Source organism: Rhinopithecus bieti, unplaced genomic scaffold, assembly GCF_001698545.2.
Source record: "Rhinopithecus bieti isolate Rb0 unplaced genomic scaffold, ASM169854v2 scaffold_12155, whole genome shotgun sequence".
NCBI lineage: Eukaryota > Metazoa > Chordata > Mammalia > Primates > Cercopithecidae > Rhinopithecus > Rhinopithecus bieti.
Window position 1 is genome coordinate 1868464 of NW_016807423.1, and position 14724 is coordinate 1883187.

Genomic DNA, 14724 nt, shown 5'->3' on the forward strand with positions numbered 1-14724 from the left:
AAAAAAAAAAAAAAAAAAAAAAAAAAAAAGATGTGCCTGCTTCTCCTTTGCCTTCCACCATGATTTTAAGTTTCATGAGGCCTCCCAAGCCATGCTTCCTGTACAGCCTGCAGAACCATAAGCCAATTAAACCTTGTTTTTAAAAATAAATTACCCATTCTCAGGTATTTTTTTATAGCAGTGCAAGAATGTACCAATACAAAAAATTGGTACTGGAAAGTCAGGCGTTGCCATAAAGATACCTGAAAATGTGAAAGCAGCTTTGGAACTGGGTAACGGGCAGAGGTTAGAAAAGTGTGGAGGGCTTAGAAGAAGACAGGAGGATGAAGGAAAGTTTGGAACTTCCTAGACACTTGTTAAATTGTTGTGACCAAAATGCTGATAGTGATGTTGACGGAGAAGTCCATGCTGAGATGGTCTCAGATGAATATGGGGTGCTTTTTGGGAACTGGAGCAAAGATGTTTGAGGCACTGTGCCCCTGCCCTTGGGATCTGTGGAACTTTGAACTTGAGAGTGGTGATTTGGGGTACCTGGCAGAAGAAATTTCTGTGCAACAGAGTTGAAGATGTAGCCAGCCTGACTGCTTTTAGCAACCTCAACTCATATTCGTGAGAAAAAAAGAAAGAAAGAAACAAACAAACAAACAAAAACTAACCTAAAACTATAAATTATATTTAAAAGGGAAACAGAGTGTAAAAGTTTGGAAAACTTGCAGCCTGGCCATATGGTAGAAAAGAATTCCCCCTTTCAGGGGAGAAATTCAAGCTGGCTACAGAAATTTGCTTAAGTAAAGACAAGACAATGAGGAAAATGTCTCAAAAGCATTTCAGACACCTTCATGGTAGCCCCTCCCATCACAGGCCCAGAGACCTAGGAGGAAAGAATGGTTTCATAGGCCAGGCCCAGGGTTCTGCTACCCTGCTCCTTAGGACACTGCTCCCTGCATCCCAGCGACTTCAGCTCCGGCTGTGGCTAAAAGGGCCCCAGATATGTCTTAGGCCGCTGCTTCAGAGGGTGCAAGCCATAAGCCTTGGCGGCTTCCACATGGTGTTAAGCACAGTGGTCAAGAGTTGAGGCTTGGGAGCCTTTGCCTAGATTTCACAGGATATACGAAAACGCCTGGATGTCCAGGCACAAGTCTGCTGCAGGGGCAAAGCCTTCATGGAGAGCCTCTACTAGGGCAGTGTGGAGGGGAAATGTGGGTTGGAGCCCCCACACAAATTCCCCACTGGAGCACTGCCTAGTGGAGCTGTGAGAAGGGGGCTGCTGACCTCCAGATCCCAGGATGGTATGTCCACCAATAGCTTATACTGTGCACTTGGAAAAGCCACAGGCACTCAATACTAGCCCTTGAAAGCAGCCATGGGAGCTGAGCTCTCAGTGGGTGGAGCTGCTCAAGGACTTAGGTGCCCACCCATTGCATCACTGTGACGTGGATGTGAGACTTGGAGTCAAAGGGAATTATTTTGGAGCTTTAAGGTTTAGTGACTGCCCTGCTGGGTTTTGGACTTGCCTGGGGCCTGTAGCCCCTCTCTTTTGGCTGATTTATCCCTTTTGAAATGGCAGGTGTATTTACCCAATGCTTATATTTCCATTGTATCTTGGAAGTAACTAACTTGTTTTTGATTTTACAGGCTCATAGGTGGAAGGGACTTGCCTTGTCTCGGATGAGATTTTGGACAGTGGACTTTTGAGTTAATGCTGAAATGAGTTAAGACTTGGGGGACTGTTGAGAAGGGATGATTGTATTTTGCAATGTAAGAAGGATATGAGATTTAGAAGGGGCCAGGGGCAGAATGATATGGTTTGGATTTGTGTCCCTACCCAAATCTCATATTGAATTTGTAATCCCCACTGTTGGAGAAGGGGCATGATGGGAGGTGATTGGATCATGGAGGTGGATTTACCCCTTGCTGTTCTCATGATAGTGAGTGAGTTCTCATGAGATCTGGTTATTTAAAAGTGTGTAGGCCGGGCGCAGAGGCTCCCACCTGTAATCCCAGCACTTTGGGAAGCCAAGGTGGGTGGATTGCTTGCACACAGGAGTTTGAGACCAGCCCAGGAAACATGGAAAAACCCTGTCTCCACAAAAAATTCAAAAATTAGCTGGGCATTGTGGTGCGTAACTGTAGTCCCAGCTACTCGGGAGGCTGAGGTGGGAGGATGGCTTGAGCCCAGGAGGCAGAGATTGCAGTGAACCAAAATTGCACCACTGCACTCCAGCCTGGTGATAGAACCAGACTTTGTCTCAAAATAATAAATAAATATAAATAAAAGTGTTTAGCACCTGCCACTTCTCTCTCTTCCTTCTGCACCAGCCAGGTAAGACATGCCTGCTTCCCCTTTGTCTTGTAAGTTTCCTGAGGCCTCCCCAGATATGCTTCCTGTATATCCTGTGGAACGGTGATCCAATTAAACTTTTCTTTATAAATTACCCAGTTTCAGTTATTTATTTATAGCAGTGCAAGAACGGACTAATACAATAACTTAACTACTAGTGTGGAAGAGGCAATAAGACTGGGTGGGTGGCCTGTATAATAGAGTAGTCCACATGCCAAAGGACCTGCCTTTCCCAGTTGTTCAACAGAGCCAATCAAGTCCTACAAACAACCTCAGAAAGAACAGTCAGAGCTGGGCATGGTGGCTCACGCCTGTAATCCCAACACTTTGGGAGATCAAGGCAACAGGATTGCCGGAGTCCAGGAGAACAGCCTGAACAACATAGTGAGACCTCATCTCTACAAAAAATAAAAAAATTAGCCGTGCATGGTGGTGTGTGCTTGTGGTCCCAGCTATTTGGGAAGCTGACACAGGAGAATTGCTTGAGCCCAGGATGTCGAGGCTGCAATAAACAGTGTCATGCTACTGTCCTCAGCATGGACAACAGAGTAAGACCCTGTCTCAAAAAAAAAAAAAAATTAAAAGGAATAAAGAAAGAACAGTCAGACAGGCTTTCAGGAGTTCTTGCTAACTAGCAAAAATGTTATGTTGCTTTACACTCAAAGTTGCAGTGTTTATATAATAACTGAGCTCTCTCTATTTGAGTGATACTGTCAAAGAGTAGCTCTCTATATCTCTTCTTATCCCACACAGAGAGGCTGTTCTACTTCTCTGACCTCCTTTTTGAGACCTGAGTTCTGCCCCCATCCCCCAGGCCTGTAGCACCAGAGAGAAGAATAGCTCTGTACCCTGACAGCTGGGCTATGGCCTGCTTTTGTGCCTCATTCCCACTATCTTTTCCCCCAGAATTATTTCCAAGCTCTCTTGCCTCTTCTTGAACTGGCTGCCTTGGTTCAGGACCAGTATTGGCCTTTGTCACCACAACTGTCACCAAAACAACCCTCTTCCCTCATTACTACTGTGCTGAAGAAACCTATACTCCTCATTACACTTCCCATTCCCATATCTTAATTTTTGTCTGAAATTAGGCTGCAGTTGCCACAATCAACTCGAGATGTGATTCTCAACCTTCCCCAGGAACTACTACTTCTGTATACGTGTTTATCCCATACTTATATTAGCTTTCCACGGCAGGTTCCATAGTATTCTACAGGCCCTTTCCTGATCTATTTTTTAACCAGTACTGGATAAGCAATGATACAAAAAGGAGACATCATAGAGGTAAAATGGACTGGACTGAAAACCCAAGTGTATTGGATGAGTGAGGAGTGAAGAAGAAGACATAAAACTGAATTCCAAAATGTCTAGCTGTGATGGCATTGATGGTTTTGATAATGATGTTGCCATTCATTAAGGAACAAAAGAGGATAAATGAATTTAGGAGGAAGATAAATTTAAGTTTGAGATACTTCTAGGACATTTAGATAAAGAATTCTGATAAACAGTTAAATATATGGACCTGGAACTGAGGGAGAAAGTCAGAATTTTTGGAATAAAAAATTTTAGATAAAAATGATGTTTGAAATCGTATTTCTGTTCCCTGCTAAGTCTTTAAACACTTAGAACATTTTCCTTCACCTTTCTCTTTAACCCCATTCCTCACCAAAACAAACCTAAAACAGCAGGAATAAAATTCCTAAAACTGCTAGGTGCCTGCTTTGAATTTTAAGAACAGATCCAAGCTTTGCTCTGCTCCCCACTTCCCTGAAACCATTTCTTATATTAGTCCCTATATGTGTTTGTAGCTAGACATTGCCTTGTCTTTTTGGGATTGGTTACTCAGATTTGACTATACTTCCAGCTCTGCCTCTAGCATTACTCTATTCCCTAGTCGTGATTTGCTCTGGTAACTCCATACCCCAAGATTCTCTGGGATACAGCATCCTGGCCAGGACTTCAGTTTCTCTTATCCAAAAAGAAAGATTGAGGAAGGAGGCAGAACAAGATGGCAGAATAGAAGGCTACACCATTTGTTCCCTACCTCCTCAAATGAGGACACCAATCTAAGAACCATCTACACACAAAAAAGTACCCCCATAAGAACCAAAAATCAGGTGAGCACTCACAATACGTGGTTTTAACTTCATATTGCTAAAAGAGGCACTGAGGAAGTAGGAAAAAGTCTTGAATCACCAGTCCACACCTGCCCAGTCGCCCTGCAGTCATAGCATGGTGTGGAAAACATTTTGGTGCATTGGGAAAACATAAATTGCATCATTTCTGAGGCATTAAACTCAGTGCTGCGCTATTATAACAGAAAACAAAACCAGACCAAACTCAGCTGACACCTCTCCATAGAGAGAGCATTTAAATCGGCCCTAGCCAAAGAGGAATTGCCAGTCCCAGCAGTCCAAACTTGAGTTCCAGCAAGCCTCACATCTGTGGGCTAAAGTGCTCTGGGGCCTTAAATAAACTCGAAAGGCAGTCTAGGCTGCAAGGACTGCAACTCCTAGGCAAGTCCTAATGCTGAACTGGGCCCAGAGACAGTCGACTGTGGGGAGACATGTGACCTACTGAGACACCAGCTGGGGTAGCTGAGGGAGTGATGGCATTACCCTTCCCTTAACCCCAGGCAATTCAGCTTACAGCTCCAAAAGAGGCCCCGTCCCTTTGCTTGAGGAGAGGAGAGGGAAGAGTGGGGATGAGTTTGTCTTGCATCTTGGATACCAGCTCACCCACACCAGGATAGGGCACCAGTCAGAGTCGTGAAGCCCCCTTTCCAGGCCCTAGCTCCCTGTACTACATTTCTTGACACACCTTGGTCCAGAAAGGAACCTGCTGTCTTTGAAGGGAAGCAACTAGTCCTGACAGGATTCATTGCCTGCTAACTGAAGAGCCCTGGGGGCCCTGAATAACCAGCAGTGATACCCATGTACTACATTGAGAACCTTGGATGAGACTCTGAAACTTGCTGGCTTAAGGTGAGTCTCAGGACATTCCCAGCTATGGTGGCTATGGGGCAAGATGCCTTCCACTTGAGAAAAGTGGAAGTAAAAACAAAGGGGACTTTGTCTTGCACCTTAGGTAACCAGCTCAGCCATAGGGTCTAGAGCACCAAGTGGCCTCTTGGGGTCCTCAGTTCCAGAACTTGGCTCTTGGATGGCTTTTCTAGACCTGCCTTGGGCCATTGGAGAGTTCACTGCCCTGAAGGGTGAGTCCCAGGCCAGGCAGCATTCACCACAAGCTGACTGGAGAGGCCTTGGGCCTTAAGTGGTAGTCTAGCAGTACTCCTCATGGGCCTGTGGTAGTGGCGGCCATGGGAGGCTCCTCTGCCTTTGGAAAGGGGCAGGAAGAGTGGGAAGTGTCACGCGTGTCTGTGTGAAGAGACCACTGAACAGACTTTGTGTGAGCAAAAAGGCTGTTTATTTTACCTGGGTGCAGGCGGGCTGAGTTCAAAAAGAGACTCAATGAAGAGAGATAGGGGTGGGGAGGTTTTATAAGATTTGGGTAGGTAGTGGAAAATTACAGTCAAAGGGGGTTGTTCCTTGGCTGGCAGGGGTGGGGGTCACAACGTGCTCAGTGGGGGAGCTTTTGAGCCAGGATGAGCCAAGAGAAGGAATTTCACATGGTAATGTCATCAGTAAAGGCAGGGACCAGCCATTTTCACTTCTTTTGTGGTGGAATGTCATCAATGGAGGCAGGAACTGGCCATTTTCACTTCTTTTGTGATTCTTCATTTGCTCCGGGCCATCTGAACGTATGTGCAGGTCACAGGGGATACGATGGCTTAGCTTGGGCTCAGAGGCCTGACAGGAAGGACTATGTCTTGTGGTTTGAGTGCCAGTTCAGCCACAGTACAATGGAACAGCCGGTGAACATCTAAGGTTTTTTTTACTCTAGTCCCTGCCTCCGGGATGGCACCTCTGGACACACCCAGAGTCTGGAGGAACCCACTATCCTGAAGAGAAGGACACAGGCCAGGCTGGCTTTGCCACCTGCTGATTGTGGAGCCTCAGGGCCTTGAGTGAACACAGATGATAGCCAGGGAGTGGTTACAGCAAACCTTGGGTGAGACCTCATTTGGTGCTGGCTTCAGATTTGACCAAGCACAGTCCTAGTGGTGGTGGCCACAAGGGTACTTATGTCACACCACTACCAGCTCCAGGTAGCTCAGAACAGAGAAAGATCCCATTTGTTTGGAAGAAACTAAGGGAAGAGAACAAGAGTCTCTGCCTGGTTCCCAGAGAATTCTTCTGGATTTTGTTCTAGACCACCAAGATGGTCCTCTATGGGTCTACAAGAACCACAGCATTACTGGGGTTGGGGTGACCACTAAAGCAGATACAGCTTAGATCACAATACCCAAGTCCTTTCACATATCTGGAAAGCCTTCCCAAGAAGGACAGGTACAAACAAGCCCAGGCTGAGAAGACTACAACAAATACCTAACTCTTCAATGCCCGGACACTGACAAACATCTATAAGCATCAACATCATCCAGGAAAACATGACTTCATCAAATGAACTAAAGGTACCAGAAACCAATCCTAGAGAAACAGAGATATGTGACCTTTCAGAAAGAATTCAAAATAGCTGTTTTGAGGAAACTCAAAGAAATTGAAGATAACACAAAGAAGGAATTTAGACTTCTATCAGATAAATTTAGATAAACAAAGAGATTGAAATAATCCAAAAGAAGCAGAAATTCTGGAGCTGAAAAATGCAATTAGCATACAGAAGAATGCATCAGAGTCTTTTAATAGCAGAATTCATCAAGCAGAAGAAGGAATTAGTGAGCTTGAAGACAGGCTATTTGAAAATTCACAGTCTGAGGAAATAAAAGAAAAAAGAATAAAATGAGTGATACATACCTGCAAGATCCAGAATATAGCTTCAAGGGGCAAATCTAAGAGTTATTGGCCTTAAAGAGGACATAGAGCAAGAGATTGGGGGTAGAGAATTTATTCAAAGGGATTATATCAGAGAACTTCCCAGACCTAGAGGAAGATATATCAGTATCCAAGTACAAGTAGGTTATAGAATACCAAGCATATTTAACCCAAAGAAGACTAATTCAAGACATTTAATAATCAAGCTCCCAAAGGTCAAGGATAAAGAAAGGATCCTAAAAGCAGCAAGAGAAAATTAAAAAGTAACATACAATGGAGTCTGGCAGCAGATCTTTCAGTGGAAACTTTACGGGCCAGGAGAGAGTGGCATGACATGTTTAAAGTGAAGGAAAAAAAACTTTTATCCTAAAATAGTATGTTTGGCAAAAATACCCTTCAAACATGAAGGAGAAATAAAGACTTTCCCAGACAAACAAAAACTGAGGGATTTCATCAACACCAGAACTGGCCTACAAGAAATGCTAAAAGGGAGTACTTCTATCAGTACAAAAAGGATGTTAGTGAACAAGAAAAAATCGTATGAAGGTACAGAACTCACTGGTGATAGTAAGTAGACAGAAGAACGCAGAATATTATAATGCTCTAACTGTGATGTGTAAACTACTCTTAAGTAGAAAGACTAAACTATGAACCAATCACAAATAATAACTACAACTTTCAAGACAGCATAATAAGATACAAGTAGAAACAAAAAGTTAAAAGCAGGGGACAAAGGTAAGTTGTAGAGTTTTATTAGGTTTCTTTTGGCTTGTTTGCTTATTCAAATGGTATAAGTTTTTATCAGTTTAAAATAATGGGTTATAAGATAGTATTTGCAAGCCTGGTGGTAACTTCAGGCCAAAAACAATACAACAGATACACAGAAAGTTAAAAGTAAGAAACTAAATCATATCACCAGAGAAAATCACCTTCACTGAAGGAAAACAGGAAGGAAAGAAGGAAGAGAAGACCACAAAACAACCAGAAAACAAATAACAAAATGGCGGGGCTAAGTCCTTATCAATAACTACACTGAATATAAATAGACTAAGCTCTCCAGTAAAAAGACATAAAGTGGCTGGATGGATTAAAAAAAATTAGACCCAGTGATCTGTTACCTACAAGAAACACACTTCATTTATAAAGACAAACATAGACTGAAAAGGGATTGAAAAAGATATTTCATGTCAATGAAAACAAAAAGGAGCAGGAGTAGCTATACTTTTGTCAGACAAAATAGATTTCAAGACAAAAACTATAAGAAGGTCACAATATAATGATAAAGGGGTTAGTTCAGTAAGAGGATTTAGTAATTATAAATATATATACACCCAACACTGGAGCACCCAAATATATAGAGCAAACACTATTACAGCTAAATAGAGAGATAGACTTCAGTATAGTAATAGCTGGAGACTTCAACATCCCACTATTAGCATTGGACACATCTTCCAGACAGAAAATCAACAAAGAAACATTGAATTTAATCTGCACTATAGACCAAATGCAACTAATAGATATTTACAGAACATTTCAGCCAGCAACTGCAGAATACACATTCTTTTCCTCAGCACATGGATTATTCCCAGAGATAAACCACATGTTAGGTTACAAAACAAGTCTTAAAACAGTAAAAAGAAAAAAAAAGAAAAACTGAAATAAGCATCTTCTCTGACCACAATGGAATACACTAGAAATTAATAACAAGAGGAATTTTGGAAACTATACAAATACATGGAAATTAAACAATATGCTTCTGAATGACCAGTGGGTCAATAAAGAAATTAAGAGGAAATTGAAAAATTTCTTAAAACCAATGATAATGGAAACACAATATACTAAAATCTATGGGATACAGCAAAAGCAGTACTAAGAGGGAAATGTATAGCTATAAGTACCTTGATCAAAAAGAAGAAAAACTTCAAATAAACAATCTAATGATGTATCTTAAAGAAGTAGAAAAGCAAGAGCAAACCAAACCCAAAATTAATATTAATAGAAAAAAGAAATAATAAAGATCAGAGCAGAAATAAATTGAAATGAAGAAAATAATACAAAAAAATCAATAAAACAAAAGATTTTTTTTTTGAAAAGTTAAACAAAATTGACAAACCTTTAGCCAGACTAAGAAAAAAAGAGAGATGACCCAAATAAATAAAATCAGAGATGAAAAAGGAGACATTACAGCTGATAACACAGAAATTCAAAGGATCAGTAGTGGTTACTGTGAACAACTATATGCCAATAAATCAGAAAATCTAAAAGCAATGGACAAATTTCAAGATGCATATAACCTATCAAGATTAAACCATGAAAAAATCCAAAACTTGAACAGACCAAATAAAGTAACAAGATCAAAGCCATAATAAAAAGTCACCCAGTAATGAAAAGCCTGAGACCCAGCTGAATTCTACCAAACATTTAAAGAAGGATTAATACCAATCTTACTCAAACTATTCTGAAAATGGAGGAGGAAGAAATACTTCCAAACTCATTATATAAGGCAAGTATTACCCTGATACCAAAACCAGACAAAGACATATCAAAAAAATAAAACTACATGCCAATGTCTCTGATGAATATTGATGCAAAAAATCCTCAACAAAATACTAGCAAACTGAATTCAAAATACATTAAAAAGATCATTCATCATGACCAAGTGGGATTTATCCCTGGGATGCAAGGATGGTTCAATATATAGAAATCAATCAGTATGATACATCATATCAGCGGAATAAAGGATAAAAACCGTATGATCATTTCAATTGATGCTGAAAAGCACTTGATAAAATCCAACATCTCTTCATGATAAAACCCTTTTAAAATGGGTATAGAAGGAATATACCTCAACGTAATAAAAGACATATATGGCAGACCCACAGCTAATATACTGAATGGGGAAAAACTGAAAACCTTTTCTCTAAGATCTGGAACGTGACAAGGATGCCCCATGTTACCACTGTTATTCAACATAATGCTGGAGGTCCTAGCTAGTGCAAGCAAACAAGAGAGGGAAATAAGGGGCATTTAAATTGGAAAGGAAGAAGTCAAATTATCCTCGTTTGCAGATGATATGATCTTATATTTGGAAAAACCCAAAGACTCCACCAAAAAACTATTAGAATTGATGAATAAATTCAGTAAAATTGCAGGATACAAAATCAACATACAGAAATCAGCAGGCCGGGCACGGTGGCTCACATCTGTAATCCCATCACTTTGGGAGGCCAAGGCAGGTGGATCACGTAAGGTCAGGAGTTTGAGACAAGCCTGGCCAACATGGTGAAACTCTACCTCTACTAAAAATACAAAAATTACCCAGGCGTGATGGTGGACACCTGTAATCTCAGCTACTCAGGAGGCTGAAGCAGGGGAATTGCTTGAACCCAGGAGGCAGAGGTTGCAGTGAGCTGAGATCGTGCCACTGCAACTCCAGCCAGGGCGACAACAGTGAGACTCCACCTAAAAAAAAAAAAAAAAAAAAAAAGTAGCAATTGTATATGCGAACAGTGAACCATCTAAAAAATAAATTTGAAAAGTAATCCCATTTACAATAGCCACAGATAAATGCCTAGGAGTTAACCAAAGAAGTGAAAGTTCTCTATAATGAAAACTATAAAACACTGATGAAAGAAATTGAAGAAGACACCAAAAAATGGAAAGATATTCCATGTTCATGGATTGGAAAAATCAATATTGTTAAAATCCTTATACTACTTAATCTACAGATTCAATGTAATCCCTATCAAAATACCAATGACATTATTAACAGAAATAGAAAAAACAATTCTAAAATTGTTTTTTGTTATATGAAACCACAAAAGACCTGGAATAACGAAAGCTATCCTAAGCAAAAAGAACAAAACTGGAGTTATCATATTACTTGACTTAACATTTTACTACAGAGCTATAGTAACTAAAATAGCATGGTACTGTCATAAAATAGACACATAGACCAATGGAACAGATTAGAAAACCCAGAAACAAATCCACACACCTACATTGAACTCATTTGTTACAAAGATGCCAAGAATATACACTGAGGAAAAGACAGTTTTTTCAATAAATGGATGCTGGGAAACTGGATATCCATATGCAGAAGAAATGAAACTTGACCCCCATCTCTAGCCATATACAAAATCAGATAAAATGGATTAAAGACTTACATCTAAGACCTGAAACTGTGAAACTACTACAAGAAAACATTGGGGAAACTCTCTAGGACACTGGACTGGGCAAAGATTTCTTGAGTAATAACCCACAAGCACAGGCAACCAAAGCAAAAATGGATAAATGGGATCACATCAAGTTAAAAAGCTTCTGTACAGAAAGGATATAATCAACAACGTGAAGAGACAACCCACAGAATAGGAGAAAATATTAGCAAACTACCCATCTGACAAGGGATTAATCACCGGAATATATACGGAACTTAATTCAATAGGAAAAAAATCTAATAATCTGATTTTAAAATGGGCAATAGATCTGAACAGACATTTCTCAAAAGAAGACATACAATTGGCAAATGAGTATATGAAAAGGTACTCAGTATCATTTATCATCAGAGAAATACAAATCTAAACTGCAATGGCATATCATCTCACCTCAGTAAAAATGGCTTGTATCCAAAAGACAGGCAATAACAAGTGCCAGTGAGGATGTGGAGAAAAGGGAACCGTCGTACACTGTTGGTGGCAAAGTAAATTAGTACAACCACTACGGAGAACAGTTTGAAAATTCCGGTCGGGCGCGGTGGCTCAAGCCTGTAATCCCAGCACTTTGGGAGGCCGAGACGGGCGGATCACGAGGTCAGGAGATCGAGACCATCCTGGCTAACACGGTGAAACCCCGTCTCTACTAAAAAAATACAAAAAACTAGCCGGGCGAGGTGGCGGGCGCCTGTAGTCCCAGCTACTCGGGAGGCTGAGGCAGGAGAATGGCGTAAACCCGGGAGGCGGAGCTTGCAGTGAGCTGAGATCCGGCCACTGACTCCAGCCCGGGCGACAGAGCGAGACTCCGTATCAAAAAAAAAAAAAAAAAAAAAAAATTCCTCAAAAAGCTAAGCAGAGCTACCATATGATTCAGCAGTCCCACTGCTGGGTATATACCACAAAGAAGGGAAATTAGTATATCAGAGAGAGGCCTGCACTTGTGTGCTTGTTGCAGCACTGTTCACAATAGCCAAGATTTGGAACCATCCTAAGTGTCCATCAGCAGATGAATGGATAAAGAAAATGTGGTACTTATACACAATAGAGTACTATTCAGCAATAAAGAAGAATGAGATCAGCTGGGTGCAGTGGCTCACACCTGTAGTCCCAGCACTTTGGGAGGTTGAAGCAGGCAGATTGTTTGAGCTCAGGAGTTCAAGGCCAGCCTGGGCAACATGGCAAAACTCTATCTCTACAAAAATTACAAAAAAGTAGCCAGGTGTTGGTGGCATACACCTGTAGTCTCAACTATTAGGGAGGCTGAGGCAGGAGAATTGCTTGAGCCTAAGAAGTTAAGGCTGCAGTGAGCCATGATCATGCCACTGCACTCCAGCCTGGGTGACACAGTGAGACCCTATCTCAAAAAAAAAAAAAAAAAAATGAGATTCTGTCATTTGCAACAACATAGATGGAACTGGAGGTTATTATGCTAGGTGAAATAAGCCAGGCACAGAAAGACAAACATCATCACATGTTCTCACTTATTTGTGAGATCTAAAAATCAAAAGAATTGAGCTCATGGAGATAGAGAGAGTAGAAGGATGGTTATGAGAGACTGGGAAGGGTAGTGGGAGGATGTCGGGGAGGTGGGGATGGTTAATTGGTACAAAAAATAGTTAGAATGAAAAAGACCTAGTATTTGATAGCACAACAGGATGATTATAATCAATAAATAATTTAATTGTACATTTTTAAATCACTGAAAGAGTATAATTGGATTGTTTGTAACACAAAGAGTAAATATTTGAGGTAATGGATACCCCATTTTCCATGTTGTGATTATGCATTGCATGTCTATATCAAAACGTTTCATGTACCCCATAAATATATATACCTACTATGTACTCACAAAAATTAAAATTAAAAAAAGAGAAAAATTGAATACCAAGAGAAAAGTAAGATAACTTGAGAAGTCAGGTCAGGAACCATGTTTTGCTAATTTCTGAGTGTCCCTCACCAAGCACGATACCTATAAAACAATAAATGTTCTATAAGTGTTTGTTGATTGAAAACATCCTTGAATAAACAGCTGATAAAAGAGGAGCCAATGTAGGAATTAACAAAGTAATGGGAAAAAACTAGCAAGTTATTATCAAAGTCAGGGTAGCATTGAGTTTCAAAAAGTGAATGGTCCACAGTGTGGAATACTGTGGAAGATAGTAGAACTAACAAACATGGAAAGACAATTTGGGGGAAATACAAACTACGCAGAAAGAATAAAACTTTGAAAAATCAGTAGTATCAGAAATAAAAAGAAATTGCAGCCTATGAATTAAATTCCTGTGGAGAACAGCCCTTGCTGCCACCAACATGGAGACTTTGTATTGTGTCCCGTTCTTTGTGCTCTAATGTCCCAACCTGAAGCTGAAGAAGCCACCCTGGCTGCCCATGCCATCGGCCATGACTGTGTGTGCTCTGGTGGTAGCGTCTTCCTCATCACCAGAGGAATAATTTTTGATGTTATTGTTGAACCTCCAAAGTGTTGGCTCTATGACTGATGAACATAGGCATCAGAGGCCAGTAGCCTTCTTGGCCTACAGAGTAAATGGACAATATATTATGGAAGGGCTTGTATCCAGCTTCCTGTTTACAATGGGAGGTTTAGGTTTCATAATCCTGGACCCATCAAATGCACCAAATATCCCAAAACTCAGTAGATTTCTTATATTCATTGGATTCGTGTGTGTCCTATTGAGGTTTTTCATGGCTACTCGAGTATTCATGAGAATGAAACTGCCAGGCTATCTGATGGGTTATGGTGCATTTGAGAAGAAATCAGTAGATACTGGATTTGCTCCTGTCAATGAAGTTTTAAAGGCTGTACCAGTCCTCTAATATGAAATGTGGAAAAGAATGAAGAGCAGCAGTAAAAGAAATATCTAGTGAAAAAACAGGAAGCGTATTGAAGCTTGGCCTAGAGTTTATTCTCGGTATTAAAGAGACAAGTTTATCACAGTATTTTTTTTTCCTGATGACCTATTGCTATGCCAATGATGTTGAGTGACATTTTCTTCTTAGTTTTTCATTTCTTAAAGAAAATATACTCCATATCTACAACTATAATACCAAATAAAGTGATTATTTTTTGCAACCCCCTTAAAAAAAATTCCTATGGAGTAGAGCAAAAAGAGAGATGAAAAATAGGAGGAAAAATGTATCAAAAATTAAAACAATGAGTCCTCAAATTCCAGTGTTTAACTAATAGGGGTTAATAGGGGTTTCAAAAATAGAAAACAGAGGTAAGGAATTCACAAATGAAATAATTGAAGAAAATTTTCTAGAA

General features: G+C 40.5%; 1 protein-coding gene and 1 pseudogene across 1 annotated transcript in view; both read left to right on the forward strand.

Moving 5' to 3' along the window:
• The window catches only part of ZSWIM5 (zinc finger SWIM-type containing 5), a 184584-nt gene that overhangs the window by 116227 nt on the left and 53633 nt on the right, over nucleotides 1-14724 (forward strand).
• LOC108535594 (oligosaccharyltransferase complex subunit OSTC pseudogene) lies at nucleotides 13737-14276 on the forward strand (annotated as a pseudogene).